This window comes from Peromyscus eremicus, chromosome 1 (genome assembly GCF_949786415.1).
Source record: "Peromyscus eremicus chromosome 1, PerEre_H2_v1, whole genome shotgun sequence".
NCBI classification, from domain to species: Eukaryota; Metazoa; Chordata; class Mammalia; order Rodentia; family Cricetidae; genus Peromyscus; species Peromyscus eremicus.
Genome location: NC_081416.1, coordinates 173470309 through 173486767, shown reverse-complemented (window position 1 = coordinate 173486767; position 16459 = coordinate 173470309).

The following is a 16459-nucleotide window of genomic DNA, read 5'->3' as shown; positions in this document are numbered from 1 at the left end:
CAAAAGAAATAAAAAAACTTGTGTCCACACACTGTACATGTGTCCATGGCAGCCTTGTTCACAGAAGCCAAAAGGCAGAGCCAACCCAGATGCCAGTCCACCGATGAAGGAAAGCATCAGTCCACACAGGCAGAAGTCATCTGGCCATTAAAAGAGATGCAGCTTTGACACACATCACGGCATGGACAGGGCACCTGGTGGGAGGGGACAAAGGTGTGGGTGGAGGCAGGAGGATTGGAAGATCCGGGTCATCTTGAGCTATATGAGACCCTGTCTCCAAAAACAAAACTATGTAGTGCCTGCTCCAAGTATATGAAATGCCCAAATGTCCAGAACAGAAAAATCCATTAACAAGGAAAGCCGATTAGCAGGGTCCTAAGGCCGAGGGAAAGAAAGGGAGTAATGGGGTACTGCTTAATGCATGGGGGTATTTTGTGTTTTCGGTAAAAGGGATTGAACACAGCCCTGTGTGGGCTGAGTAAAAGCTCTACCATTGATAATACCTTCTAATAAGTGAGCTTCATAGAGTGCCCCAGCCCCTCACTGGGGGATTTCAGGCAGATACCCTAAACTAAGCTATATACACAACCCTTTTTTTTTTTTTTTTAAGATTTATTTATTATGTATGTAGTGTTCTATCTGCACGTATTCCTGCATGCCTGAAGAGGGCATCAGATCTCATTACAGGTGGTTGCTGGGAATTGAACTCAGGACCTCTGGAAGAGCAGCCAGTGAGTGCTCTTAACCTCTGAGCCATCTCCCCAGCCCCCAGCCCTCTTATATATACCCAGCCCTTTTATTTTCCTTCTTTTTATTCATTTTATTTTTAGAGACAAGTTTCACTGTATATCCAGGCTGGCCTTCAACTCACTTTGTAGCTCTGGCTAGCCTTGACTTTGGGATCCTTACGCCTCAACCTCTCAAATGCAGATTCTGGTTCTGTGCCACCAGGCTTACTAGTTTGTTCTGAGACTGGGTTTTGCTGTGTAGACCATACTGGCCTCAAATTCATCATTCTCCTGCCTCAGCTTTTCGAGTGCTGGGATTCAGAGCCTGACCCACTACATCTGTCTCACAGAATTTCTTTGGGGTGGTGACCACATGGCCCTGTGGATATTGGACTTGTAGCCTTCAGAACAGGGAGGCGGTACGTTCCTGTGGTCAAAGCCACGTGTTTCTGAGGACTGTTACAGCAATCCAGGAAACAGACCTGTGGGAATACTAAGCCCCAGGGAAAGGCGCCGTCATTCTAAGGCCAAATATGAGACAGATTGCCCAACCAGAAAGGAAGATTCAGCCTTCCTAACCAAGAGAAAGTGGTGTTTGTATGGCATGGCAGGAGGCTGGTACGTGAACACACACATACATTAAAAATAAAATCTTGCCGGGCGGTGGTGGCTCACGCCTTTAATTTCAGCATTCCGGAGGTAGAGGCAGGTGGATCTCTGCATTCGAGGCCAGTCTGATCTACAGAATGAGTTCCAGGATAGCCAGGGCTACAGAGAAACCCTGTCTTGAAATAATAATAATATTTTTTAACGATTTATTTCTATTTTATGTGCATTGGTGTCTTGCCTGCATGTGTTTCTGTGTGAGGATGTCAGATCCCCTGCAACTGGAGTTACAGACAGTTGTGAGCTGCCATGTAAGTGCTGGGAATTGAACCCAGGTCCTCAGGAAGAGCAGCCAGTGCTCTTAACCACTGAGCTATTGCTACACCACCACCACCACCCCACCCCACCCACCACCCCACCCCTGTTCTGGAGGCAGAGGTGCAGTTGAATGCTTGTCTAGGATCCACTGGTGAGGGGCTGGAGATAAAGCTCACAAATCTACAATGCAGAAGTCTGGGCTCTGTCCTTTAGAACAACAAAAGAGCAGGCCTAACAGAAAGGCCCAGAAGTGCTTTGATGTGGCTAAAAGGAATCCAAGGTGAAGATGGGAAAGATTACTTTTCTTTGGGCCTTGGGAAGAGAGAATCAGGCCCAGCCCAGAAGGGGAATGTGACAAGGGAGATAAGGCTGGCCTCAGGCGTGACACACCTGCTGGAGCCTTGTCAAGGTTAACTAGGGTCAGCCAAGGGCTCCCGCCCATGATGCAATCCCCAAATTGGCTGCAACATCCACCAGAATTGACACAGCATGCACAGGTAGGGCATTCCCTTTGCCAGCTGCACAGCCAGGGTGGGGCGGAGCCTGCTTTCCTGACCTACAGAGCAACCACCATCCTCCCTGGCCCTCAGCCTGGAGTCTCTGAGGGGATTCCTGACTCTCACATTCCACATCCCATCCTGCAGGAAATCCTGTTGATTCAGCCTTGGAAACACAGAGACCCCTCCCTACATCTCCTCCAGCACCACCATCTGCCGGATTAATATAGTCACCTCCTTAGTGCTTCCCAGCCAGCTGCCAACAGAAAGGTCCTCTCTCACACCACCAGGCCTTGTAAACTTGGGAGAGAGGCCAGAAAAGAGCATCAGGTCCCCTGGAACTGGAATTACAGACATTGTGAGCTACCTGAGTGCTGGAAACCAAACTTGGATCCTCTGTAAGAACAGTACAGCTCTTAACCCCTGAACCATCTTTCCATTCCTGAAGGAAAAGTTATAGCCCTGGTGGCTTCCAACCCGTGATCCCCCTGCCTCCTCTTCAGCACATCCTGTGGTCCTATACCACCACAACTGAGCCTATCATCTTTGCTCCATGTTACTGCAATGGAATGACGCCCTACGTACCCCTAAGTGATCCAAGACAACCTCCACTGAGCGTCTTAACTTCTCACCTTCACCGTTCCCCTTTTCATGAAAGCTGGTTTTTTTTCGAAGCCATTTTTCTGTCTACCAAAGTTAAATTATATAAAAGGTACAATCAAAAATCACTTTCACCTGTTTCTTCTTATATGTTCAATGCACTATCAGAAAATTTAAAATTACCTATGTGGGGGCTGGAGAAATGGTTCAACAGTTAAGAGATCACATTACCCTTGCAGAGGACCCAAGTTTGATTCCCAACACCCACATCAGACGATTTACAACGCCCTGTGACTCCAGCTTCAGGGAATCTAACACTGTCTTCAGGCTTTTACAGATACCAGCACTCAGGTGCACACGCCCACACATAGATACTCACATATACACATAATTAAAAATAACTGCAGGGCAGTGGTGGCACACGCCTTTGATTCCAGCACTTAAAGGCAGAGGCAGGGGATCTCTGTGAGTTCGAGGCCAGCCTGATCTACAGAGCAAATTCCAGGACAGCCAGGGCTACACAGAGAAACCCTGTCTTTAAAACAAATAAACAAGCAAACAAAAACCAAAAAACTGCCAGGTGGTGATAGCACACGCCTTTAATCCCAATACTTGGGAGGCAGAGGGAAGATCTCGGGGTTCCAGGAGAGCCAGGGCCACACACGGGGAAACCCTGTCTCAAAAAACAAACAAAAGGAAGGAAGGAAGGAAAAAAACCAAAAATAAATAATATATATATATTTTTAAATTACCTATGTGGGCAAGGGTATAACTCAGTGTGTGCAGAAAATGCACACACCTTGTTTTCCATCCCTAGTGTCAAAATAAAGCATAAAAGTTGCCTTTATGCTTATATTTTCTTGTTGCTATATTAAAATGAGAACCTTCTACATACCAAGCAAAGTGCTCTACCCCGAGCCACACCCTAGTCCCTCACTGGGGGATTCTAGGCAGGGGCTCTACCACTGAGCCACACCCCCGGCCCCTCACTGGGGGATTCTAGGCAGGGGCTCTACCACTGAGCCACACCCCAGGCCCCTCACTGGGGGATTCTAGGCAGGGGCTCTACCACTGAGCCACACCCCAGGCCCTCACTGGGGGATTCTAGGCAGGGGCTCTACCACTGAGCCACACCCCCGGCCCCTCTCTGGGGGATTCTAGGCAGGGGCTCTACCACTGAGCCACACCCCAGCCCCTCACTGGGGGGTTCTAGGCAAGGGCTCTACCACTGAGCCACACCTCAAGTTCACTTTCATTCTGTTTCTGTATGCACTCTGTGCATCACTATGACTTTTGTCTTAGGGTTTCTATTGCTGTGAAGAAACACCATGACCATGGCAACTCTTTTGTTTGTTTGTTTGTTTGTTTTGGTTTGGTTTTCGAGACAGGATTTCTCCATGTAACAGCTCTGGCTGTCCTGGAACTCACTCTGTAGCCCAGGCTGGCCTTGAACTCTGCCTGCCTCTGCCTCTCGAGTGCTAGGATTAAAGGCGTGCACCACCACCCCCTGGCCACCACCTGGCTTTCGCCTGCTTCCTTATCTCACCTGGGACCACCTGTCCAGGCGTAGCACCATCCCAGTGGGCTGGGCCTTCCCACATCAGTCAAGAAAATGCCCAACAGACTGGACAGTCTGCTATAGGCAATTCCTCAACTGAGGCTCCTTCTTCCCAGGTGACTTTAGTTTATGGCAAGTTGACAAAACAAAAAAACCAGCCAGCACAGGGAGGACACTTCTACATGGCAGCCTGAGTTTGGTCCTCAGAATCCCTGAAGAGGTGGAAAAAGAAGCTCTACAAAATTGTCCTCTGAGCCGGGCGGTGGTGGCACACGCCTTTAATCCCAGTACTCGGGAGGCAGAGGCAGGCGGATCTCTGTGAGTTCGAGGCCAGCCTGGTCTACAGAGTGAGTTCCAGGAAAGGCACAAAGCTACACAGAGAAACCCTGTCTCGAAAAACCAAAAAAAAAAAAAAAATTGTCCTCTGACCTCCATATACACATGGTGGACACACATACTCATAATAATTTTTGGGGGGTGCGGTTAAGACAGGGTTTCTCTGTGTAATAGTTCTGGCTGTCCTGGAACTCACTCTGTAAACTAGGCTGGCCTTGAACTCAGAGATCAGCCTGCCTCTGCCTCCATGCACCACCACCACCTGGCCTTATAATAAATTTTTGGGGTTTTTTTTGATAAATAATTTTTAATTGAAAAGTAAGGTGGGGAGTGATTGAGGAAAATGCTCAATGTTAACCTCTGACCTCCACAAGCATGTGCACATGGGTGGATGTGTGCCCACATGAATACATGAACATTTACATGTACCACAAACACACACCGAAAGAAAGGAAGGAAGGAAGGAAGGAAAGAAGGAAGGAAGGAAGGAAGGAAGGAAAAGACAATCCTCATCTACATGGAGACCTCTCCCTCTATCATGTGGATCTGCCCGTTTCTATGGAGATGGATGCCAGGCGTCATCCTTCAGCCCTAAGGGATGGACATGTGGTTGCCATGGCAACCCCACATCCTCATGGTGCTGTGGTGTATGGACCAGCCCGATGCCCATTGGGCAGCACTAAAATGATGTGAGATAAAAATAGAAGTGCAGAGAGGAACTAAGCCCCTAGCCTGGAGGCTCTTCAGCCTCTCTCGAGCACCTGCTGGGTGGGCTTGTTGATGTCAGAGAGCCCCCACCTCTGTCCCTCACACTTCCAAACCTACGGCCCACCTTTCCCCTCTCTCTCTCTCTCTCTCTCTCTCTCTCTCTCTCTCTCTCTCTCTCTCTGGTTTTTTGAGAAAGAGTCTCATGTAACCAGCCCGAGTTGGTCTCACGCATTCTACGCAGCTGAGGTTGGCTTTGAACTCCTGATCCTCTGCCTCTGCCGCTTCTCCCTTCCCAGCCCTGGGGCCTCTCTCAGGGCACAGGCCATGACCCCCTGCAGCAGAGGTTCTTCACAACCACCCGTTTGTTTCTAGCCTTCCCGGTAGGATGTGGGCTCTGCTTTCCCTCCGCTCCAGCCTTGCTTGGCAAGGTGCCTGAGGAGAGCGGATGTCAGGCCACAGAGGGGAAGCATGCAGAAGCAATCACAGTGGGACAGCAGGTGGAGAAGGGAGGCCTGGCAGGGTCAGTGTGTGCTGCTCAGGACAGGAGCAGGCAGGGAGGACCCCGCCCAGGTGGGGAGGGAGGTCTGGCTGCTGGAAGAAGGAGGAACAGACTGGAAAGGGGAAGGAATCTGGGCTTGGTGGTGGCACGTATTTGGCAGCCCGGCACTTGGGAAGCTGGGAGTACGGCTTCAAACCTGAGGCCAGCCTGGATGCCACAAGACCTTTTGTCAGGAAAGGGCTGGGGATGTATCTCAGTGGGTAGAACACTTGCTTGATGTGTGTGAAGCCCCGGGTTGGCTCTGCAGCACCTCATAGAACTGGGCATGGTGGCTCGTGTCTGTGTCCCAAGCCCTGGGGGGATGGAGTCAGGAAGATGAGAAATCGGAGGTCATCTTTTTTTTTTTTTTTTTTTTTATTTTGCAATACAATTCAGTTCTACATATCAGCCACAGATTCCCTTGTTCTCCCCCCTCCCCCCCCACCTTCCCCCCAGCCTGCCCCCCGGAGGTCATCTTACTATGGCTGCATAGTAAGTCCCAGGCTAGCTCGGACTGTGTAGGGAGACCATAGTTTATGTATGTTTTGTTATTTGTAATAAATATGTAATCATATTTTAATAACTGAGCCTCATTATGTAGCTCTGGCTGGCCAGAGATCAGGCTGGCTCAAACTCACAGAGATCCGTCTGCTTCTCCCCTCCCTCCCACCCACCTCACCCCCACCCCCCCCAAAAAAAAAGATTTGAGAAAGAGAGAAAATGGGGGGAGGAAGGAGAGAGGGTGGGAAGACAAGAGAGGGAGAGAGTTGGAAGATGGGGGGAGAGCAGAGGAGAGGGAGAAGGGAGTGCTGAGAGGAGGCAGGGGTGAGGCTGGGAAAGCGGAGGCGAGCTGTGGGTCAGGGCCTCCCTCACATAGCCTGAGGCATTCAGGCTTCCATCCACCGCAGGACACTGGGAGGCAGCTGGAATGTGAGGGGACGGAGGGGGTCTGTGGGACGGAGGGGGTCAGCATGTTTTCAGAGGCCCAGCCTGAGGCTCAGCCCTCGCCTCCCAGAACCTTCTATGGGCTGTTCGGAGAACATTCCATTGCTGGACCTTCTGGAACAAGTTGAAGCTTGGCAGCCTCCACAGTCCTGGCTGCTGGGTCACTGCTCCAGCTGCCTCCTCCTTCAGGGCCAGCCGCTCTCTCTGTCTCTCTCTCTCTCTGTCTCTCTCTCTGTCTCTCTCTCTCTCTCTGTGTGTCTGTGTCTCTGTCTCTCTCTCTCTCTTTGTCTCTCTCTGTCTCTGTCTCTCTGTCTCTGTCTCTGTCTGTCTATGTCTCTGTCTCTCTCTGTCTCTCTCTCTGTCTCTCTCTGTGTCTCTGTCTCTGTCTCTCTGTCTCTGTCTGTCTCTCTCTCTGTCTCTCTGTCTCTGTCTCTGTCTGTCTATGTCTCTGTCTCTCTCTCTGTCTCTCTCTCTGTCTCTCTCTCTGTCTCTCCCCTTCCTGCTCTCTGACACAACCCCGTCGGCTGATACTTTTTATAGAACACTTTAAAAAAAAATATGGGACTTGATAATTGAAGGCACATGGCGCGCACTGGACAGGAAGAGATGATGAAAACCCACCTGCCTCTGCTTCCCCCCTTCCCATCCCCAGTGCCTTCCCAGGAGGTACCCCAGCCTCTTTCATCCCGTCCTCAAAGACTCATCTGGAGGACTCCAGGCTCCGGCGGCACGGACTGTGAGCTAGAGGTGGAGGCTCTGAGGTGGCCACATCAGAGGCCCCCGGCTGCCTCAGGCTGGGCCTCCCTGCAGGATGCTCAGAGGGCCACAAGTGGGGAAGGGTGGAGCCTGCAGATGTGGACTGGGCCCCCAGTCCAGGGTCCCAGCACTGCGTGTTTCCTCTCAGACAAAGTAGATGTTATGTAAGCACAGCTGGAGAAAGTTTTACTTAGAACACTCACAGGCCCCTATGCCTTACTGTTTTTGTACTTAAGGGTAGATTCGTGGGCTGGAGAGATGGCTCAGCAGTTAAGAGCCCTGGCTGCTCTTCCAGAGGTCCTGGGTTTGATTTCTAGCACCCATATGGCAGCTCACAACCACCGGTCTGTAATTCCAGCTCCAGGGGATCCAACACACTCTTCTGGCCTCCGTGGGCACCAAGGACAAATGTGGCAAGCAAATGCACAGTCAGACAAAACACACCTTTACACACACACACACACACACACACACACACACACACACACACAAAGAATAACTTATTAAATTTTAAAAAAATAAAATAAGAAGGGCATGCTCAAGTCAGGCACAGTGGCACACGTCTGTTCTCCCAGTAACTGGGAGGCTGAAGCAGAAGGATTGGGAGGACTTCAAAGCCAGTCTTGGCTACCTGAGTTCCTGCCTTCAACACAATATGGGTGGGCAAGATGGCTGAGTGAGCAAAGGCCATTCCCCCAAGTCTGATCTTTGAGTTTGGTCCACGTGGAGAACTGATTATGACAAGTTGTCCTCAGACCTCAGCCTCATAGAACGTTTAGCCTTCACATTGCCCCGGTTCAGTACGTAAGTATGGTGGCTCAAACCTTCATCCCAGGCCTTGGAGATGAAGGAGGCAAGAGCATCAGGGGATCAAAGCCAACTTCGGCCACAGAGGGAGTCTGTGGCCACCCTGGGCCACAGGAGAAGCTGTCTCAAAACAACAGCAGCAACTACAATGATCTATGTTTATCTACTGGCTTATAAAAATGAGCATGGTGGTACACACCTAATCCCAGCACTCAGTTGGCAGAGGCAGGAGGATCCCCGTAAGTTTGGAGTTAGTCTGAGCTACAGCAAGTTTCAGGCCAGCCAGGGTTACATAACAAGAGGAAGGGGGCAGGAAAAAAAACCCACTGGCCTGTGAAATCCCTAAAAGTTGAGCAATCCACTCCAGAGAGCTGAGGATTGATCCTAGCACATGCCAAGAATGCTGAGAGAACTCCAGCGTGAGAACGCAAATGCCAATCGTTTTTAGTCTGGTTTGTTTGTGGGGCTGGGGATTAAACTGAAGGTCTTTTTTTGTTTTGTTTTGTTTTTCGAGACAGGGTTTCTCTGTGTAGTTTTGGTGCCTGTCCTGGATCTCACTCTGTAGCCCAGGCTGGCCTCAAACTCACAGAGATCCGCTTGGCTCTGCCTCCTGAGTGCTGGGATTAAAGGCGTGTGCCACCACTGCCCGGCTAAACTCAGGGTTTTAGGCATATCAGGCAAGCATTTTTTCCTACCTCCCAGCTCCGTTCCCAGCCCCCACACCAAGTCCGGGAGTGGTCTGAGGACTGTGTCACCTGCTCCACCCACAGTGGGTGGCTCCTCACCTTTCCTGCCCCAGGGCCTTTGCGCTCCTCCATGGGCCTTGTGCCTGTCCTTATCCTGGATAAGCACATAGCTCACTTCCTCTCCTCCTTGTGGCCTTGGTTCATATGTCCTCTTGGTTAAGCTTTCTCTGACCACTTAATAAAAAAACTGAGACTCGAACCCCAACTTCTATCTCATGGCCAGCACTCTGAGCCAGCTGTGATGGCACACACCTGCAATCCCAGCCTTCTGGAGGCAGAGGCAGGAAGCTCAGCCTAGACACATGAGACCCTGTCTCGAAAAATAGAGAGAGAAAAAGAAAAACCCACTCTTCTGGCCACCCGATCTATAATCCAACAGTGTGTGCGTATGTGTGTATTGTGTGTGGGGTGTGTGTGCATGTGTGCACGTGTATATCTGTGTAGTGTGTGTCTGTGTTGTGAGTGTATGGTGTGTGTGTATGGTGTGTGTGTCTACATGGTGTATGTGTTTGTGTGTGTGTTGTGTGTGTACATGTGTGTGTATGTCTGGTGTGTATGTGCACACGCATGAGTGTGTTTTTTTCTTAATTGGTGATTAAAATTTTTTATTATATTTATTTATTTGTGCATGTGTATGTCAGGTTACATGCATGGCCCAGCACTTACATGGAGCTCAAAAGACAACTAGCAGGAGCCCATTTTCTCCTTCCATCATGTGGGACTTGGGAAATCAAACTCATGACTGCAGGCTTGGAGGCAAGTACCTTTACTCACTGAGCCATCTCAGTGGGGAGAGAGAATTATTCTTTTTGGGGATATGACCACTAGTACGATTCCCATGATCTAGTGAATGGCCCCACACCCATGTGTTGTGGGATATTCTTTTACTCTGTGTGAAGATATGTCACTGTGACCGGTTTAATAAAACGCTGAATGGCCAATAGGTAGGTAGGATTTGGGGGGGGGGGCAGAGAGAATGCTGGGAAGAAGAAGGCTGAGTCTGGAGCATGCTGAGGAAGTATGACCTATAGGAGATGAGGTAACAAGCTATGAGCCACGTGGCTGCATGTAAATTAATAGGAATGGGTTATTTTAAGTTATAGGAGCTAGTTAGAGACAAGCCTAAGCTACCAGCCAAGCTTTCATAATTAATAAGAAGTTTTCATGTGGTTTTTGGGAGCTTGCTGGCGGGACAGAGAAAGACTCGCTACACCTATACACTAACTTAGTCATAAGAAAAAAGAAAGAAACAGGGGCTGGAGAGAGGGCTCAGCGGTTAAGAGCACTGGCTGCTCTTCCAGAGGACCCGGGTTTGATTCCCAGCACCCACATGGCAGCTCACAACTGTCTGTAACCCTAGTTCCAGGGGACCTGATGCCCTCACACAGACACACACGCAGGCAAAACACCAATGCACATAAAATAAAAATAAAAAAATTTTATAAAAGGAAGTGTAAAGTTGGGAAGGGGACATGTTAAGGGGATGTGGGCAAAGGTGGAGGGGGAAATAGGAGGGTAGATTTGATCATATTTCAATGAATACATGTATGAAATTGTCAAAAATGAGGAAAATGTCTTTAATTTTTAGTTTTAATTATGTGGGGGGTGGGTACGTGCAGGTGAGTACAGGTGCCCGAGGAGACCTCTGACCCTCCAGAGCTAGAGTTACAGGGAGCTGTAAGCCACCTGACCTGGGTTCTGGGAATCAAACTCAGATTCTCTGCCAGAGTGCTCTTAACTGCTGAGCCATCTCTCCACCCCCAAGGCGGCAGGGAGCAGCTCCAATTAAGTGGCTTCAATACATTTTTTAAAATGTATTATTTATTTTATTACATCTATTTATTTCACAGCACGCATGCGGTCAGAGGACAGCTGAGGAGGTCAGTTCTTGCCCCTACTGTATTGAAGTTGGGTCTCTCTTGATTCTGCTACTGTACTGTGTACTCCAGGCTACTGCTTCCCACCCCCACCCCATCTTCTAGGCAATTCGCCTGTCTCTGCCTCCCTGCTTGGGATAAGAATCCTGAGAATCCGGATGCACACCACTGCATCTAGCTTTTTTTTTTCTTAACCTTTGTGTGTGTGTGTGTGTGTGTGTGTGTGTGTGTGTGTGTGTGTGTGTGCAGTGAGTGCATGTCTTTGCATATGTACGAACACATGCATGGGCATGTATGCACTTGATTCTTTTTTTTTTTTTTTTTGGTTTTTCGAGACAGGGTTTCTCTGTGTAGCTTTGCGCCTTTCCTGGGACTTACTTGGTAGCCCAGGCTGGCCTCAAACTCACAGAAATCCGCCTGGCTCTGCCTCCCGAGTGCTGGAATTAAAGGCGTGTGCCACCACTGCCCGGCTTGCACTTGATTCTTGAGTGTGTGTGTGTGTGTGTGACCTGAGGCTGACGGTGAGAATCATCCTTGGTGGCTCTTTCACTTTATTCATTGTGGGCAGCGTCTCCCTTATAGTCCAGAGTTTGCTTCTATGGCTAGTCTAACTAGCCTTCTTACCATCTTGCCATGGGGATCCCCATCTTTGTTTTCTGAAGCTAGAATCAGAGGTGGGCCACTACACCCACACTGACATTTATGTGTTTCTGGGGATCCAAACTCCAGGCCTCAGGCTTGTGAGGCAACAGCCTTCACCACTGAGCTGCTCCCTCAGCCCCCATATCCAGCTTTTCACACGGGTTCTGCGCTCTCTCTCTCTCTCTCTCTCTCTCTCTCTCTCTCTCTCTCTCTCTCTCTCTCGATGGGGTTTCTCTGTGTAGCCCTGGCTGTCCTGGAACTTGCTCTGTAGACCAGGCTGGCCTCGAACTCACAGAGATCCCCCCTGTCCCAGCCTCCCGAGTGCTGGGTTTAAAAGCATGCACCACCACCCCTGGTTCACTGGTTCATCAATCTCTTTCCTTTTTGGGTTTTGATTTTGAGACAGAGTCTCACTGTGTAGCCCTGGTTGGCCTGAACTCACTACCAGGCTAGCCTCAAACACACAGATTCACCTGCCGCGTGCTGGGATTAAAAGCATGAGCTACCATGACTGGCTTCCCTTGAGCTCACCATCCTCCTGCCTCAGTTTCCCGAGTGCTGGGAGGACAGCTGTGTGTCGCCACACCCGGTGGTTGGTCCCTTTCTGACTTCCCTTGTTTCCAGACCTCCGCTCATGCAAGCAGGGCTTCAGGGAATGGCTTACAGACTGCAGCTGCAACATCCATCCTTCAAAGAGCTGCTGTGTCAAAGGGTGTGGGCGGCCCTGCTGTGAACGCCTGCCAGGCAGCCTGCAGCGTTCCAAGGAGGCTGGACCCATTTCCACGCCCACCAGCAAGTGTGTCAGAGGACACAGGCATCTACTGAGGCCAACCTCACCGCCCAGACCCTTTGATGGTTCCTGGGCCTAAGCCCTTAGACAGGCTTTCACAGTCTCGCCTTGTCCTTTCCTCTTGTGAGGTTACATTAAGACCTCATCGTGACTCCTTATAAATTCCACACGTCAGCGCCAGAAGACCAGCTGTCTGCTCTCAGGAATGGGTGGTGTCCCCACCACTCTGGCTGCTCCTGTCCTTCTCCAGGGGCAGGAGGTACAGGACCTTACTTCCTGTGACCTCTCAGCAGGTTAAATCCATTTAACCCTGTCACACTTGGACCTGTTTATGAGGCTGAAAATGTCCTTGTCACCATGGCCAACAGACTCCGGAATTGAGTGGTTCACCTCAGTGGAAAATCGTGGTGCATGTCTGGGGATGCGGCTCCGCTGGTAGAGCACCTTCCTGTCAAGCACAAGCTCTGAGTAGGACTCTCAGCGCACAGAACACTGGGCATGGTGCTATGCTCCTGTAATCCTAGCACTTCGAAGACGAAGGCAAGGAGAATCAGAAGTTCACGGTGACCTTGACTACACAGCAAGTTCAAACCCAAACAGACAGACAGACAAACACACACACATACACATGTGTAATACAATATCTTTTTAAAAAAGATTTATTTACTTTTATGTGCATTGGTGTCTTGCCTGCATGTATGTCTGTGTGAGGGCATCAGATCCCCTGAAACTGGAGTTACAGACAGTTGTGAGCTGCCATGTGGGTGCTGCGAATCAAACCCAGGTCCTCTGGAAGAGAAGCCAGTACTCTCTTTGTTTTATTTTGTTTTGTTGAGACAGGGTTTCCCTGTGTAGCTTCGGAGCCTGTCCTGGAACTCACTCTCTAGACCAGGCTGGCTTTGAACTCACAGAGATCCGCCTGCCTCTGCCTCCCGAGTGCTGGGATTAAAGTCATGTGCCACCACCGCCCAGCAAGCAGCCAGAACTCTTAAGCTCTTAGCCATTTCTCCAGCCCCATAATAAAATATCTTTTAAAATAATATAAAATAGAGCTGGGGAGATGACAAAGTCAGTAACGTGCCTGTCACTTAAGCATGAGGACCTGAGTTCGGATCACCAGTACTCACATAAAAGCTCGGTATAAACTGTGTGGTGGTGGCACACGCCTTTAATCTCAGCACTCGGGAGGCAGAGGCAGGTGGATCTCTGTGAGTTCAAGGCCAGCCTGGGCTACAAAGTGAGTTCCAGAACAGCCAGGGCTACACAGAGAAATCCTGTCTTGAAAAACCAAAAAAGAAAAAAAAAAAAAAAAAAAAAGCTAGGTGTGGCAGCATGCACCTGTAATCCAAGTGTTGATCAGTCAGAGACAGGCCTAGCTAAGCAGTAAGCTTCAGGTTCAGGAAGAGACCCTGCCTCAAAAATAATGTGGAGAGTTACTGAGGAAGACAAGGCTGACCTCTAGCTTTCACATGCACCTGCACCCATATGTGCACAAGAAGAACACATGCACATACTACACACACACATACACACACACACACATAATAAAATAAAAATCATTGTGAAGAGAGATGGAGAAAATACAATATGATATATTAGTCAGGGGCCTGTGGCTCCAGCTACTTGGTAGGCTGAAGTGGGAGAATCACTTCAGTGCCCAGGACAGGCAACTTGGCAAGACATTCTTTTTTTTTTTTTTTTTTTTTTGGTTTTCGAGACAGGGTTTCTCTGTGTAGCTTTGCACCTTTTCCTGGAACTCACTTGGTAGCCCAGGCTGGCCTCGAACTCACAGAGATCCGCCTGGCTCTGCCTCCCAAGTGCTGGGATTAAAGGCGTGCGCCACCACCGCCCGGCAAGACATTCTTTTAAAATAGCGATAATGGTGGTGATGATGAGGTGGCTGGAGAGATAGCTCAGTGGTTTAGAGCACTGCTGTTCTCCCCAGCACCCAATGTCAACTCACAATCTTCTGTAACTCCAGGGCCAGGCGATCTAACACTCCTCTGACCTCTGCAGGCACCAGGCACACTTGTACTGCAACATATACATTCAAACAAAACCTTCACATGCAAAATAGAATACATCTACAATAATAGCAATAGTGTGGCGTGTCAGTCGATGTCCTGCTCCCATGGTGTGACTTCTCTGTTATTCTGAGGAGTTCGTGCCACTTCCGAGTGTCCCCTCATCACCAGGACTTGAGCAGGCTGAAGCCAAAAGCCTTCATGACTCATGGCTTCTCCTGGGTCTCTTTCTGAATTTGCCATGGGAATTTTGGGACTCGGTTTCCTCATTTGTATGAAAACAGATTCTTGGCCCACTGGTTTGTATGTGGCCCAGGCCACACATGCTTGGGCTTAAGCTTGAATCCAAAGCCTCTACTTACTATCCCGTCCCTATGCCAAAATGCTAACACTTGTCCCCTGAGGACCCGGAGGACCTTTCTGAGGGCCTGTCAGTCTGCACTGGGTTGTACCCTCCGCTGGCAATGGCTGAGGTTCAAATTATAACCCCTCAAATCTAATCCCACCTTCTACTAGCCTTCCTCCCCCATAGAAAGCAAGATGGGAGTCTGACTTACTGTCCTGGGCCAGCACTTGGGAGGCTAAGGCAGGAAGATTGTCAAAATTTCAAGTTCAGTCTGGTTTACATAGTGAGTTCCCTGTCAGCCAGGACTACGGAATGAGATCTTAACTAAAAAAAAAAAAAAAAAGTGGAGGCCAGCCAGGGATACATGACATCCTCTCTCTCTGTCTCAGAGAGAGAAGAGAGAGAGAGAATTTGCTGAGATTGTAGCTTAGTTGGTGGAGAGCTTGCCCAGCATGCATGAAGCTCTGGTTTCCAATTCCAGCCCTTCATAACAACTTGCAGAATGAACCTCTCTTCATACAGAAAGGGGATTTATTAGAATGACTAACAGGCTGTGGTCCAGCTAATCCAACAAGAGCGGCCTATGAACGGAAGGTCCAAGAATCCTTCCGTTGCTCAGTCTATGAGGCTGGATGTCTCAGCTGGTCTTCAGTAGACGCTGGAATCCTGAAGAAGTAGGCTCTAATGCCAGTGAAGGAATGGACTTGCTAGCAAGGAAACAAAGAGCAAAAGCTTCCATCTTGTCCTTAAATAGGCTTCCAGCAGAAGGTGTGGCCCAGATTAGAGGCGAGTTTCCCCAACTCAAATGATCTCAAAAGATCTGGATTAGAAGTGGATTTTTGCTGGGCGGTGGTGGCGCACACCTTTAATCCTAGCACTCGGGAGGCAGAGGCAGGCGGATCTTTGTGAGTTCAAGGTCTGGTCTACAGATCGAGATCCAGGAAAGGCACAAAGCTACACAGAGAAACCTTGTCTCAAAAAACAAAAACAAAACAAAACAACAACAAAAAGAAGTGGATTTTCCTACTTCAAATTAAACAAAAATCCCTCACATTTTGGGGTTTTAGTGCATTCTAGTCGTAGTCAAGTTGAAAACCAAGAATAGCCATCACACCAGGTATGGTGATTCACACCTGTCCAGCATTTGATGCCTTGATGAGTAATGCAGAAGAATCAGAAATTCAAGGTCATCTTCGGCTACACAGAGAGTTCAAATTACAGACCAGTCTGAGCTACATGAAACTTTGTCTCAAAGAAAGAAAGAGGAAGCACGAGAGATGGCTCCCATGGTTACCAGCACTGGCTGCCCTTGCAGAGGACCAGGGCTCAGTGTTCAGCATCCACGGCAGCTCACAACTGTAACTCCAGTTCCAGGGGATTTGGCCTCCCATGTGATGCACATGACCACATGCAGGCACTCTTATAAAGGAAAGCATTTAACTGGGGCTTGCTTACAGTTTCAGAGTTTAGTCCATTGTTGGCATGGCAGGAAGCATGGTGTCTGAAGGTAGGCATGGTGCTGGAGAAGGAGCTGAGAGTTCTACACCCTGATCCCCAGACAGGAGAGAGAGAGAGAGAGAGAGAGAGAGAGAGAGAGAGAGAGAGAGAGGGGGAGAGAGAGAGAGATTGGGCCTGGC